The 13,939-nt window shown below is 35.7% G+C and overlaps 1 pseudogene; it reads right to left on the reverse strand.

Annotated features, from left to right (window-relative positions):
* Positions 1 to 5,594: 5,594 nt before the first annotated feature.
* LOC116536105 overlaps positions 5,595 to 13,939 on the reverse strand; it is a 28,396-nt pseudogene continuing 20,051 nt past the window's right edge.

Consider the following 13,939-nt stretch of genomic DNA (forward strand, 5'->3'; position numbering starts at 1 on the left):
GCATGGATAATCATGAAAAATGACATTAAACAATAATTAGATCTCATCTACTATAGTAGAAAAAATAAAAAGTCTTACAACACGAGGAGTTAGTTGAAATGTAGGGAAATAAGGACTCTAGTACATCTTTTGGTGGGATGCAAAATTGTTTTACTAAATTTTTAATTTTTGTGGGTACACAGTAGATGTATATATTTGCAGGCTACACAAGGTGTTCTGATATAGGCATGCAATGTGAAATAATCACATAATGGAGAATGGGATATCAATTCCCACAATCATTTATCCTTTGTGTTATGCACCATCCAATGACAAACTTTAAATTATTTTTAAATGTACAATTAAGTTATTATTGAATATAGTCACACTGTTGTGCAATCAAATAATAGGTCTCATTCCTTCTTTCTACATTAACTTTCCTCATCTCTATTTGCCTCCCACAACCTACTACTGTTTCCAACTTCTGATAACCATCCTTCTACTCTCTGTGTCTATGAGATCAAGTTTTCTGACTTAAAGATTCCACAAATAAGTGAGAACATGTGATACTTGTCTTTCTGTGCCTGGCTCCTGTTTTTTTTTTTTTTTTTTTTTTTTTTGAGATAGCGTCTTGCTCTGTTACCCAGGCTAGAGTACAGTGGTGCAATCTCCACTTACTCCAACTCCATCTCCCAGGTTCAAGCAATTCTCCTGCCTCAAGCTCTTGAGTAGCTGGGACTTCAGGTGTATGCCACCATGCCCAGCTAATGTTTTATTTTATTTTATTTTTATTTTTAATAGAGACGAGGTTTCACCATGTTGGCCAGGCTGGTCTCCAACTTCTTAACTCAAGTGATCTGCCTGTCTCAGTCTCCCAAAGTTCTGGGATTACAGATGTCAACCATCATTCCCAGCTGACTTATTTCATTTAACACAATGATCCTCCAGTTCCATGTATATTGCTGCAAATGACTGGATCTCATTCTTTTTTATGCCTGAATAGTACTCCATTGTGTGTATGTACCACATTTTCTTTATCCATTAATCTGTTGATGAATGCTTAGGTTGTTTCCAAATCTTAGTTATTGTAAATAATGCTGCAGCAAACATAGGAATGCAGACATCTCTTTGATATACAGAATCTCTGGTTGCTTTAGGCAGTATGGACATTTTAACAATATTGATTCTTCCAATTAATGAGCATAGAATATCTTTTCATTTCTTCCAACAATGTTTTTTAGTCTTCTTCAATTTTTTTTTCAACAGTGTTTTATAGTTTTCATTACAGAGAACTTTCACTTCTTTGGTTAAGCTAACTCCTAGATATTTAGTTTTATTTGTGGCTATTGTAAATTGAATTACTTTCTTGATTTCTTTTTCAGATTGCTCGCTGTTGGTGTATTAGTCTGTTCTCACATTGCTATAAAGAACTACCTGAGCCTGGGTAATTTATAAAGAAATGAGATTTAATTGACTCACAGTGTGACATGCTGTACAGTAAGCATGGCTGGTGACATATCAGAAAACTTAGAATCACGGCAGAAGGTAAAGGGGAAACAGGAAGGTCCTACATGCCTGGAGCAGGAGGAAGAGAGCAAAGGGGGTTGTGATACACAGTTTTAAACAACCAGAACTTGTGAGAACTCTATCATGTAACAAACAGTAGGGCGATGATGCTAAACCATTAGAAATCATCCCCAGGATCTTATTACCTCCTTCCAGATCCCACCTCCAATACTGGGGATTACAATTCAACATGAGTTTTGAGTGGGAACATGGAGCCAGACCATATGTTTCCACCCCTGGCTCTCATACCCGTCTCACTTTTTAAAACACAGCCATGCCTTCCCAACCGTTCCCCAAAGTCTTAAGTCATTCCAGCATTGAATCAAAAATCCAAGTCTAAAGTCTCATCTGAGATAAGGTAAATTCCTTTCACCTATATGAGCCTGTAAAATAAAAAAACAAAAAGTTAGTAACTTTCTAGATAAAATGAGTTATAGGCATTGGATAAATGCTTCTGTTTCAAAAGGGAGAAGTTGGCCAAAACAAATGGGGCTATAGGCCATATGCAAATGCTAAATCTAGCAAGGCAGTTATTAAATTTAAAAGATTTAAAATAATTTCCTTTGACTCCATGTCTCACATTCAGGCCACAATGATGCAAAAGGTGTGCTTCCAAGGCCTTGGGCAGCTCCGGCCCTGTGGCTGTTTTCACAGACTGGCATTGAGGCATTTTCAAGGTGCATGATGCAAGCTTTCTGTGGATCTACCATTCTGGGATCTGGAGGACAGTGGCCTCTCACTCATCCACTAGGCAGTGTTTCAGTGGGGACTCTGTGAGTGGGCTCCAACCCCACATATTCCCTATGCAATGCCCTAGTAGAGGTTCTGCATGAGAGTTATGCCCCTGAAACAGACTTCTCCCTGGACACCAAGGCATTTCCATACATTCTCTAAAATCTAGGCGAGAACAACCAAGCCTCAACTCTTGCCCTATGCACACCTGCAGGCTTAACACCACATAAAAGCCACCAAGGATTATGGCTTACACCCTTTGTAGCAGTGGACTGAGATGTATCTGGGGCCCCTTTAGCCTAGGCTGGAGCTAGAATGGCTGGGATGCAGGAAGAATTGTCCCAAGGTTGTGCAGGTCAGTGGGTCCCTGGGCCTGAAGCCTGGCCCATGAACCCATTCTTCCCTCCTAGGCATCTATGCCTGAGATGGGAGGGGATGCTGCAAAGGTCTCTGAAATGCCTTTCAGGTGTTTTTTCCTATCGCCTTGGCTACTAACGGTTAACTCCTATTTACTTATGCAAATTTCTGCAGTCAGATCAAATTTCTCTCAAGAAAATGGGATTTTCTTTTTTACAACACAGCCAGGCTGCAAATTTTTTAATCTTTCACACTCTGCTTACCTTTTCAATATAAGTTCTAGTTTCAGATTATCTCTTTGCTCACACATAATATGCTGTTAGAAGCAGCTAGATCACCTCTTGAATGCTTTGCTGATTAAAAATTTTTTTCACTATGTACCCTAAATCATCAACTTTAAGTTCAAAGTTCCAGGACAGGGGCACAATGCCTCCAAGTTGTTTACTAACACATAAAAATAGTGACACTTGTCCCAGTTTTTAATAAGTTTCTCACCTCCATCTGAGACCACCTCAGCCTGGACTTCCTTGTATGAATCACTATCTGAATTTTGGTCACAATTTAACACGTGTCTAAGAAGTTCCAAACTTTCCCTCATCTTTCCGTCTTCCTCTGAGCCTTCCAAACGGTTCCAATCTCTGTCTATTACCCAGTTCTAAAGCTGTTTCCACTTTTCCAGGTATCTTTATAGCAATGCCTCAATTTCAGGTCCTAATTTTCTGTATTAGTCTATTCTGACATTGCTATAAAGAACTACCCAAGCCTGGGTGATTTATAAAGAAAAGTTGTTTAGTTGGTTCATAGTTCCACAGGCTGTACAGGAAGCATGGCCGAGGAGGCCTAAGGAAACTTATAATGATGGTGGAGGGTGAATGGGAAGCAGGCACTTCCTACATGACTGGAACAGGAGGAAGAGATTGAAGGGGTAGGTGCCACCAGACCCTGTCTCCAACTGGAATTACAATTCAACATGAAATTGTGATGGGGACACAGCCAAATCAGATTAGTTGGCATACAGAAATGATACTGATTTTCTATATTGATTTTGTATCCTGCAACTTTACTGAATTTGCTTCTCAGTTCTAATAGTTTCTTGGTGGAGTCTTGAGGTTTTTCCAAATATAAGATCATATTATCTGCAAACAAGGAAAATTTGACTTCTTCCATTCTAATTTGGATTATCTCTATTTCAGTCTTTTGTCTGAATTATCTAGCCAAGACTTCCAATACTATGTGGAATAACAGTGGTGAAAATGGGCATTTTTGTCATGCTCCAGATATTAGAGGAAAGGCTTTCAGTTTTTCCCCATTCAGTATGAAACCATCTGTGGTTCTGTCATATGTGGCTTTCATTATAATGACATATGTTTCTTCTATACCAGCTTTTTGAGTGTTTTATTCATGAGGGAATATTGAATTTTATCAAATGTTTTTTCAGCATCAATTGACGTGATTATATGGTTTTTATACTTCACTCTATTGATATGACATATCACATTGATTGATAAGAATATGTTGAAACATTATTGCATCCCAGGGATTAATCCTACCTGGTTATAATGAACAGTCATTTTAATGTATAATTGTATTCAGTTTTCTAGCATTTTGTTCAGGTTTTTCTTGCATAAATGTTCATCAGAGATACTTGCTTGTGGTTCCCTTTGTTTGAGGTGTCTTTTTTGGATTTTTGTATCAGGGTTAATACTGGCTTGCAAGAATGAGTTTAGAGGTAGTCCCTCCTCCTCCATCTTTCAGAATAGTTTGAGTGGAAATGGTATTAGTTATTCATTAAATGTTCGTTAGAATTCAGCAGTAAATCTATTGGGTCTTGGGCTTTTCTATAATGGGACACATTTTATTATGGATTCAATCCTGTTGCTTGTTATTGGTCTTTTCAGATTTGGGGCTTTTTCTAGTACAATCATGGTAGTTTGTATGTGTCTAGGAATTTCTCCATTTCTTCTAGATTTTTCTAATTATTTGCATATAGTTGCTCATAGCCACTAATTATCCTTTGACTTTCTATAGTACCAGTTGTAATGTCTACTTTTTTTACTTCTGATTTTACATTTTCAGATCTTCTATTTTTATTTCAATTGGTTTTTGGGGAACAGGTGGTGTTTGGTTATATTAATAAGTTATTTAGTGGTGATTTCTGATATTTTGGTGCACCTATCACCCGAACAGTGAACACTGTACCTGATGTGTAGTCTTTTATCCCTCATACCCCACCACTCTTTCCCTCAAGTCCCTAAAATCTATCATATCATTATTATGCCTTTCATCCTTATAATTCAGTACCATCTCATAAGTGAGAACATATGATGTTTGGTTTTCTATTCCTGAGTTACTTCACTTAGAGTAATAATCTCCAATTTCATCTAGGTTGCTGTGAACACCATTATTTCATTCCTTTTTAATATTTTGATGGAAATTGCATTAAATTTGTAGATTGCTTTTGGCAGTATGGTCATTTTTACAATATTGATTCTACTCATCCATGAACATGGGATGTGTTTCCTTTGGTTTGTGTCATCTATGATTTCTTTCTTTTTTTTTTTTTTCACGGAACAAGGTGTGGTTTTATTTTCTGGAAGAATCTTTTAAAATATGGAACAGATAAAACACATCTCAACACTACAATCTGCCAGCATTCCTTGTTTTTATAAGATGCATACTAGACCATAAGATGATGCAACAAAGAGTCTGAGAAAGTACTTACTATAATTTCAATTATCTTAAATTTGTTGAGACTTGTTTTGTGGCCTATCATATGGTCTATCTTGGAGAATGTTCCATGTGCTGATGAATAGAATGTATATTCTGCAGTTGTTGGGTAGAAGTTCTGTAAATATCTGTTAAGAGGATTTAGTTGACAGAAAAAAAAAAAAAAAGAAAAAGAAAAAGCAGATCTCAGGGAAGCCTGGGCTAACCAAAATGGTGAGCTACATCCCTGAACACTAGAGCAGTACTTGTCTTTTCAGATCCTCATACGTCTTCTTATTTCACATCATTCCCACTTGAATCTTCATATTCTTTCTCAGTGTCAGGCTGCCATCATTCTGAAGCTTTCTGAAATTTCAGTTTGGCCCACAAGGAGACAGTATCTTCAAACTGTGTCACATTTGCAACGTGAGCAGTATTTGGGACACCCAAACACCTCACACCATAAGCATGATGCCTTTCAGCAAAGTGTTGCTAGAAGTCTTCTATAGGTGTAGTTTCCACAAATCTCACGGTTATAGTTGATATTCAGTTCATGAAGCTCATACAGCCAACAGGGAATGGGTTTGCCATCCCAACCAAGTGGCAGGATTTGGGGGTTATAAATGATCTCATTCTCTTCATCTTCACTCTCACTCTCACTGATCTGCTCTTCTTCCTTTCCTTCTGTATTTGCTTGCTTGCATTGTCCATTTTCATGAGTTAGATGTGACTGTTCCCTGAGAATCTCTATGTATTCATATACCTGGGTTCTAGAAAAGCAATGTCTTTATTCCTCTCGGTGCCCACTTGGTGCCTTTTGACTTTGCATTTTTGGCAAACAAAGAGGTATCAAGTGAGTACAGGGACTTTCCTTTGGTGGTGAATAGTCTTGGTTCACTCTTCTAGGGTCTTGCCACATTTCAAGCCTAAAGCTAAGAGAGCATATTTAAATCTGTCCAAACCCAGAGAGGCCAACTCCTCCCAGGAGGAGAATGTGGTAAGGTCAAGATGGGCTCCAGCATGAGTGAGAGCACTGCTTGTTTCTTGGAAAGGTCCCATTCTCACATTTCTCCTCAAACTCAGCCTGACTCTTCCCAAAAAAGTTTATTCTCATCTTGGAGAGGCTTCACTCTATCTGTGTAATCCTGAAGTTACTCAAGCAGTGTCTCTAGGTATCTCTTATACTCTGCATTCTTCCTGTCTTTAGGAATGTCAAATAATTGGTCAAATATGGACGGGCATGTGATATAATCCAGATTCTCAGATACCTTCAGGTTAATGTACTTGAGATAACATTCATAGATATTGAGGTAGTGATTTCCTTGTTTAGGTCTTTAACCTTTTTGCATAAACATATTCCTAAGTATTTTAATTTCTTTGCAGTCATTGTAAAAAGTGTTGAGTTCTTGATTTGATTCTCAGCTTGGTTGCTTTTGGTGTATAGCAGGGCTACTGATCTGTGTACATAAATTTTGTATCCTAAAACTTTGATGAATTCATTTGCCAGTTCTAGGGGCTTTTTAGATAAGGTCTTTAGGGTTTTCCAGGTGTACAATCATATCATCATCAAACAGCAACAGTTTGACTTCCTCTTTACCAATTTGGATGCCTTTGATTACTTTCTCTTTTCTGACTGCTCTGGCTAAAACTTCCAGTACTATGTTGAATAGAAGTGGTTAAAGTGGGCATCATTGTCTTGTTTCAGTTCTCAGGAGAATGCTTTTAACATTTCCCTACTCAGTATAATGTTGGCTGTGGGTTTGTCATAGATAGCTTTTATTATCTTGAGGTATGTCCCTTCCATTCTGATTTTGCTGGGGGTTTTAATCACAAAGGGCTGCTGGATTTTGCCAATGTTTTTTCTGTATCTATTCAGATGATTATATGGTTGTTGTTTTTAATTCTGTTTATGTATTGTATCACATTTCTTGACGTCCACATGTTAAACTACCACTGCATTCCTGGTATAAAACCCACTTCATCATGGTGTATAATCTTTTTAGTATGTTGTTGGTTTCAGTTAACTAGTATTTTGTTGAGAACACTTGCATCTATGTTCATCTGGGATATTGGTCTGTAGTTTATTGTTTCTGTTATGCCCTTTACTTATTTTAGCATTTGGGTGATACTGGTTTCACTGAATTCTGTGTTATCATTTGTAATATCCCTGGCTTCATTTCTAATTGAGCTTATTTGGATTTTCTTTCTTCTTTTCTTGGTTGACCTTGCTAATTATCTATCAATTTTACATATAGCTTCAAAGAACCAGCTTTTTGTTTAATTTATCTTCTGTATTTTTTGTTTCAATTTTATGTAGTTCTGTTTTGATCTTGGTTATTTCTTCTCTTCTGCTGCGTTTGGGTTTGTTTTCTTCTTGTTTCTCTAGTTCTTTGAGGTGTGACATTAAATTGTCTATTTATGCTCTTTCAGACTTTTTGATGTAGGCACTTAATGCTATGAACTTTCCTCTTAATACTACTTTTGCTGTATGTCAGAGGTTTTGATAGGGTCTGTTACTATTATCGTTCAGTTTAAAGGATTTTTCCATTTTTATCTTTATTTCATTGTTGACCCAATGGTCATTCAGAACTAGGTTATTTAATGTCCATGTATTCTCATGGTATTAAGAATTCCTTTTCGAGTTAACAAATTTATTTTACTGTGGTCTGAGAAAGTATTTGCTATAATTTCAATTATCTTAAATTTGTTGAGTTTTTTTTGTGGCCTATCATATGGCCTATCTTGGAGAATGTTCCATGTGCTGATGAATGGAATGTATATTCTGCAGTTGTTGGGTAGAATGTTCTGTAAATATCTGTTAAGTCCATTTGTTCTAGGGAATAGTTTAAGTCCATTATTTCTTTGTTGATTTTTTTTCTTGATCACCTGTTTAGTGCTGTCAGTGAAGTATTGAAATCTCCCACTATTATTGTGTTGTTATCTATTTTATTTTTTAGTTCTGGTAGTAATGGTTTTATAAATTTCCACACATTTACCTTAAATTTCAGTGAGTCCTAATGTGAAAGGATAGTCTCTTGAGGGCAGCAGATACTTGGTTGGTGAATTCTCATCAATAGTGTCATTCTGTATCTTTTAAGTGGAGCATTTAGGCTACTTACATTTGTGGTTAGCATTGAGATGTCAAGTATTATTCTCTTCATTATGCTATTTGTTGCCTGAATATCTTTTTTTTCATTATGTAATTGTTTTATAGGTCCTATGAGATTTAGTTTTAAGAAGATTCTATTTTGGTGTTTTTCCAAAATTTGTTTCAAGATTTAGAGCTACTTGTAGCAGTTATTGTGGTGCTGGCTTGGTAGTGGCAAATTCTCTCAGCATTTGTCTGTCAGAAAAAGACTGTATTTTTCCTTCATTTATGAAGCTTAGTTTTGCTGGATATAAAATTCTTGGCTGATAATTGTTTTATTTAAGAAGGCTAAAGATAAGATCCCAATCCCTTTTAGGTGACAGGATTTTTACTGAGAAACCTGCTGTTAATCTGATAGGGTTTTAAAAAAATAGGTTACTTGATTATTTTGCCTCATAGCTATTAATATTCTTTTCTTCCTTCATCTTGACTTTATATAACCATGATGACTATGTGCCTAGGCAATGATCTTTTTGCAATAAATTTCCCAGGTGTTCTTTGAGTTTCTAGAATTTGGATATGTAGATCTGCAGCAAAACTGGAGAAGTTTTCCTCAATTATTCCCTCAAATATGTTTTTCTTACTTGTAGATTTCTCTTCTTTCTCAGGAACACCAATTCTAATGTTTGATCATTTAACATTATCCCAAACTACTTGGAGGCTTTGGTCATTTTTAAAATTCTTTTTTCTTTGATTGTGTTAATTCAAAAGGCTTGTCTTTGAGCTCTGAAGTTCTTTCTTCTACTTGTTCTATTGCTGAGACTTTCCAGTGCATGTTGCAATTTTCTAAGTGACTCCTTCATTTCCAGAAGCTGCGATTATTTTTTATTCTATCTTTTTCTCTGGAGGCATTTCCATTTATATCCTGTATCATTTATTTTTTATTTTTTTTACATTGGACTTCCTTGGTCCTTCCTTGATTGGCTTAATAGTTGACTTCCTGAAGTATTTTTCTTGCAATTCAGAGATTTTATCTTAATTTGGATCCATTGCTGGTGAGCTAGTATGATTTTTTGGGGGGGTGCTAAAGAACCTTGTTATGTCATATTACTGAAAATTGTTTTTCTTGTTTCTTTTCATTTGGGTAGATTATGTCAGAGGGAAGATCTTGGACTCAAGGGATGCTGTTTATATTCTTTTGTCCCATGGGGTGTTCCCTTAAGGTGGTTCTCTCCCCTTTCCCCTATGGATAGAGCTTCCTGAGAGTCAAACTTCTGGATGGTTATTTCTCTTTTGAATATATAGCCACCCAGTGAAGCTACTGGGCTCCAGGCTGGTACTGAGGAGTGTCTGCAGAGTCCTTTCGTGTGATCAGTTTTCAGGTCCCTCAGCCATGGGTACCAGCACCTTCTCCAGTGGAGGTAGCAGGGAATTGAAGTGGACTCTATGAGGGTCTTAGGTTGTATTTTTGTTAAATGTGCTGGCTTAGTGTTGGTTGGCCTCCAGCCAGCAGGTAGTGCTTTCAAGAATGCATCTACTGTGGTAGCACAAGGAGGATCAGGCTGTGGGCAAAGCCATAGGGCTCCCAAGAGATTATGTTCTTTGTCTTCAGATTTCCTTGGCTGTCCCACAGAGTCTGCAGTGGGAATACAACTCCTTCGAAGGCTCTGTGTATACTCTAGGCTTTCCTGGTATGTTCTTGTGGTAGTTCTTGGAGCAAAAGTTCACAATGTTGCACTCCAAATACTGCTCTGTCCATCCAAGAGGGAGTTGCAAGCTAGTCTTGCCTCTTAGTTACCATTTTCCTACAAGTGAATCTTCTTTTTTTTTCTTAGTCTAGCTAAAGATTTGTCAATTTTCTTTAACTTTAAAAAAAAACTTTTTATTTTATTGATCTTTTATAATGTTTTCTTCATTTCAAATTTATTTATGCTCTGATATTTATTTATTTTTCTTCTACTGCTTTTGGGTTTGGATTGTTTTTGCATTTCTAGTTCTTTAAGATGCATTGTTAAATTGTTTGAAGTTTTTACTCTTTTCTGATGTAGACACTTACAGCTATAAATTTCAGTTTTAGTATTGCTTTTGCTGTATCCCATAGGTTTTTTGTATGTTGTGTTTCCGTTATCATTTGTTTCAATAAATTTGTCAATTTTCTTCTTAATTTCTGTTTTGATCCACTGGTCATTCAGAAGCATATTGTTTAATTTTAAATGTATTTCTATAGGCTAAAAACTTCCCCATTTTATTAATTTCTAGTTTTATTTTATTGTGTCCAGAGAAGATGCTTGATAGTACTTCAATTTTTTTGAATGTTATAAGACTTGTTTCATCCCAGAACTTTGGAAGGCCAAGACAGGTGGATTACCTGAGGTTGGGAGTTCAAGACCAGACTGACCAACATGGAGAAACCCCATATCTACTAAAAATACAAATTAGCCAGGTGTGATGTTGCATGCCTGTAGTCCCAGCTAGTCAGGAGGCTGAGGCAGGAGACTTGCTTGAACCTGGGATGCAGAGGTTGCAGTGAGCTGAGATCATGCCATGCACTTTAGCCTAGGCAATAAGAACTAAACTCTGTTGCAAAAAAAAAAAAAAAAAAAAAAAAAAGGCTTGTTTTATCATCTAACATGTGGTTTATCCTTGATAAGGATTCATGTGAAGAGGAAAAGAATGTGCCTTCTGCAGCTTTTTGATAAAATGTTCTGTAAATATCTTAGATCCATGTGATCCATAATGCAGATTAAGTCTGATGTTTCTTTTTTAAATTATTTTCTTTCTGGAAGATCTGTTCAATACTGAAAGCAGGAGGGAGTGCAAATTGAGGCAATCACATTGATTAGTAATTTGATATTATCAAATAAATTTGAAAATATGTTTAGTCTATAAGCCAGATATTTTGGTTATAGATAAACATCCTTGATTAACTCTTTGTACCTGTATACCTGGAGATCTATACAAGGATACAAATTGTAAACGTGGAAAATTGGAGAACAAATAAATTATGGTTTACTTAATTGACAAACTACCTGACTCACTTGTAATGAATGAATTTAATCTAAATGTATCAATAAAGGTAGTAATCAAAACATAATTTTGAATAAAATCCAAGTTGCAGGAAAAAATGTGAACTGTGATAACATTTCTATAGTTTTTAAAAATATATATAGCAGGTCAAGTGTGTTGGCTCATGCATGTAATTCCAGCATGTTTGAAGGCTGCAGTGGTAGGAGATTGCATAAGGTCAGTAATTTGTGTCCAGCCTTGGCAACATAAACAAGACACAATCTCTTCAAAAAACTTAAGAAAAAAAAATAGGCAGACATTGTTGTGTATTACTTTAGTCCTAGCTACTTGGAAGGCTGAGGCAAGAAGATTGTTTGAGCCCAGGAGCTCTCCTGGGTCTCTAGCTTTTCAAATCACCTTAGAGATCTTGGGATTTGCCAGTATTTTTAAATGGCATGAATAATTCCTTAAAAAAATAATATTCCACTGTTTCTCTCTCTCCCTCTCTCAGAATGTACAATGACATCTGAGAGAGAGTGTATGTAAATTCAGAGAGAAAGTAAAAGTGATAGATAGATATGGCTAGCTATCTATATTTAATCGAAACCTCTCTGTATTAGGTTTCTCTAGAGGAACAACATTAATAGGATAGATATGATTATTTAATACTTAATAAACTCCCCATATATATATATATATATATATATATGGCACTTATAGCTATAAATTCTACTTTTAGTATTACTTTTGCTGTATCCCATAGGCTTTGGAATGTTGTATTTCCATTATCATTTGTTTCAACACATTTTTAGGCACTTATAGCTATAAATTTCACTTTTAGTATTGCCATATATATATATATATAAATTTTATATATATATAAAATTTTAGTATTGCTATATATATATATGTAGAGAACATACATTTGCAACAAGTAGAGAACATACACTCTTCAGTTACACAAGGAAGATTTACGAATTATATATCTGTACATATAATATATATTAAAGGGAAGTTTATTAAGTATTAATTAATCACAAGGTCACACAATAAGCCATCTGCAAGCTGAGGATCAAGGAAAGCCAGTCTGAGTCCCAAAATTGAAGAACTTGGAGTCTGATGTTCCAGGGCAAGAAGCATCCACATGGGAGAAATTTATAGGCTGAGAGACTAGACCAGTCTAGTCTTCACATTTTTCTGCCTGCTTTTTATCCTAGCTATGCTAGCAGCTAGGATAAAATTGGATGGTACCCACCCAGATTAAGGGTGGGTCTGCCTTTCCCAGCCCACTGATTCAAATGTTAATCTCCTTTGGCAACACCTTCACAGACACACCCAGGATCAATACTTTGCATCCTTTGATCCAATTAAGTTGATAGTATTAATCATCACACTCTCTCTTTATATAGAGAGATTGATAGCTATAATCTCTCCTGTTGGTTCTGTTTCTCTAGGGAATCCTGACTAATACAGTAGGACATATGACATGATCATGAGAGAACATGCTTCAGGGGAAGTAGGGAGGGAGGATTATGAGCCTGGTTAGAAGAACAGCAAAATTCCAACTTTTTTAAATGATCTTCACTTCCAAATAAAATATTGAAACAAAAATTTAAAAAGTTAACTTTTATATTATGCAAGAATATTTTATATTATCCTCTGTATATTTCTGGATTTTAAAGTTTTTCTTAAAAATGTTTCTCCACATAGTGTTTTCATTAATATTACATTATAAATATTCTGTAATTTTCTTTGAAAATTTTTATTTAACCTGTAAGTTACTTAGCAGTGCATTGTGGGATTTCAAAAATTCTTAAATGTTAGCTTCTAATTAATTTACATCATGTTTAGTGATTTTGTTGCGCATGTTACCTATTTTTAGAATTTTGTTAAAATATTCTGATATATACTCAAATTTGTAACTCTTCCTTGTGTAACAGAAAAGAGTGTATGTTCTCTACTTGTTGAGCATTTGATAAAGTTCATTATATTTGCATTTCTAATATTCTATTTATTTACTAATTCTTGTTTATCTGAGCCATCAGTTTATAATGACACTGTGATAACATTACCTACTATTTGTGTGTGTGTGTGTGTGTGTGTGTGTGTGTGTGTGTCTGTCTGTGTCTGTGTTCAGATTATCCATGGATCCAGGATTATTTTATCCTGTTTCTCTGTGAACAGTAGGATATTTCTCTTATGCATAGGCATAGTCTAAGCTCATCATTTTGACAATATTTCAAGTAGTAGAATAAAGGAAAGGGGGAAGAAGTGGGATGTTTACTAACTTTAAGTATACATCTCAGAAGTTTCACATCTTACTTCTTCTCATGTCTTTAGCCCAAACTTTGTTACGTGGCCACACATAGATGTAAATGAGACTGAAAAAGTCAGACTTTATTCTTAATAAGCATGTGTGGAGCTCACATTAGTGGTAGTAACACTAAGAGAGATGAAAATCTAGAATTTAAATATCAACTACCAGAGTCTGTTGCAGTCATTTCG

This window comes from Sapajus apella, unplaced genomic scaffold (genome assembly GCF_009761245.1).
Source record: "Sapajus apella isolate SASKATOON/1434 unplaced genomic scaffold, GSC_monkey_1.0 scaffold98, whole genome shotgun sequence".
In the NCBI taxonomy this organism is placed as follows: Eukaryota; Metazoa; Chordata; class Mammalia; order Primates; family Cebidae; genus Sapajus; species Sapajus apella.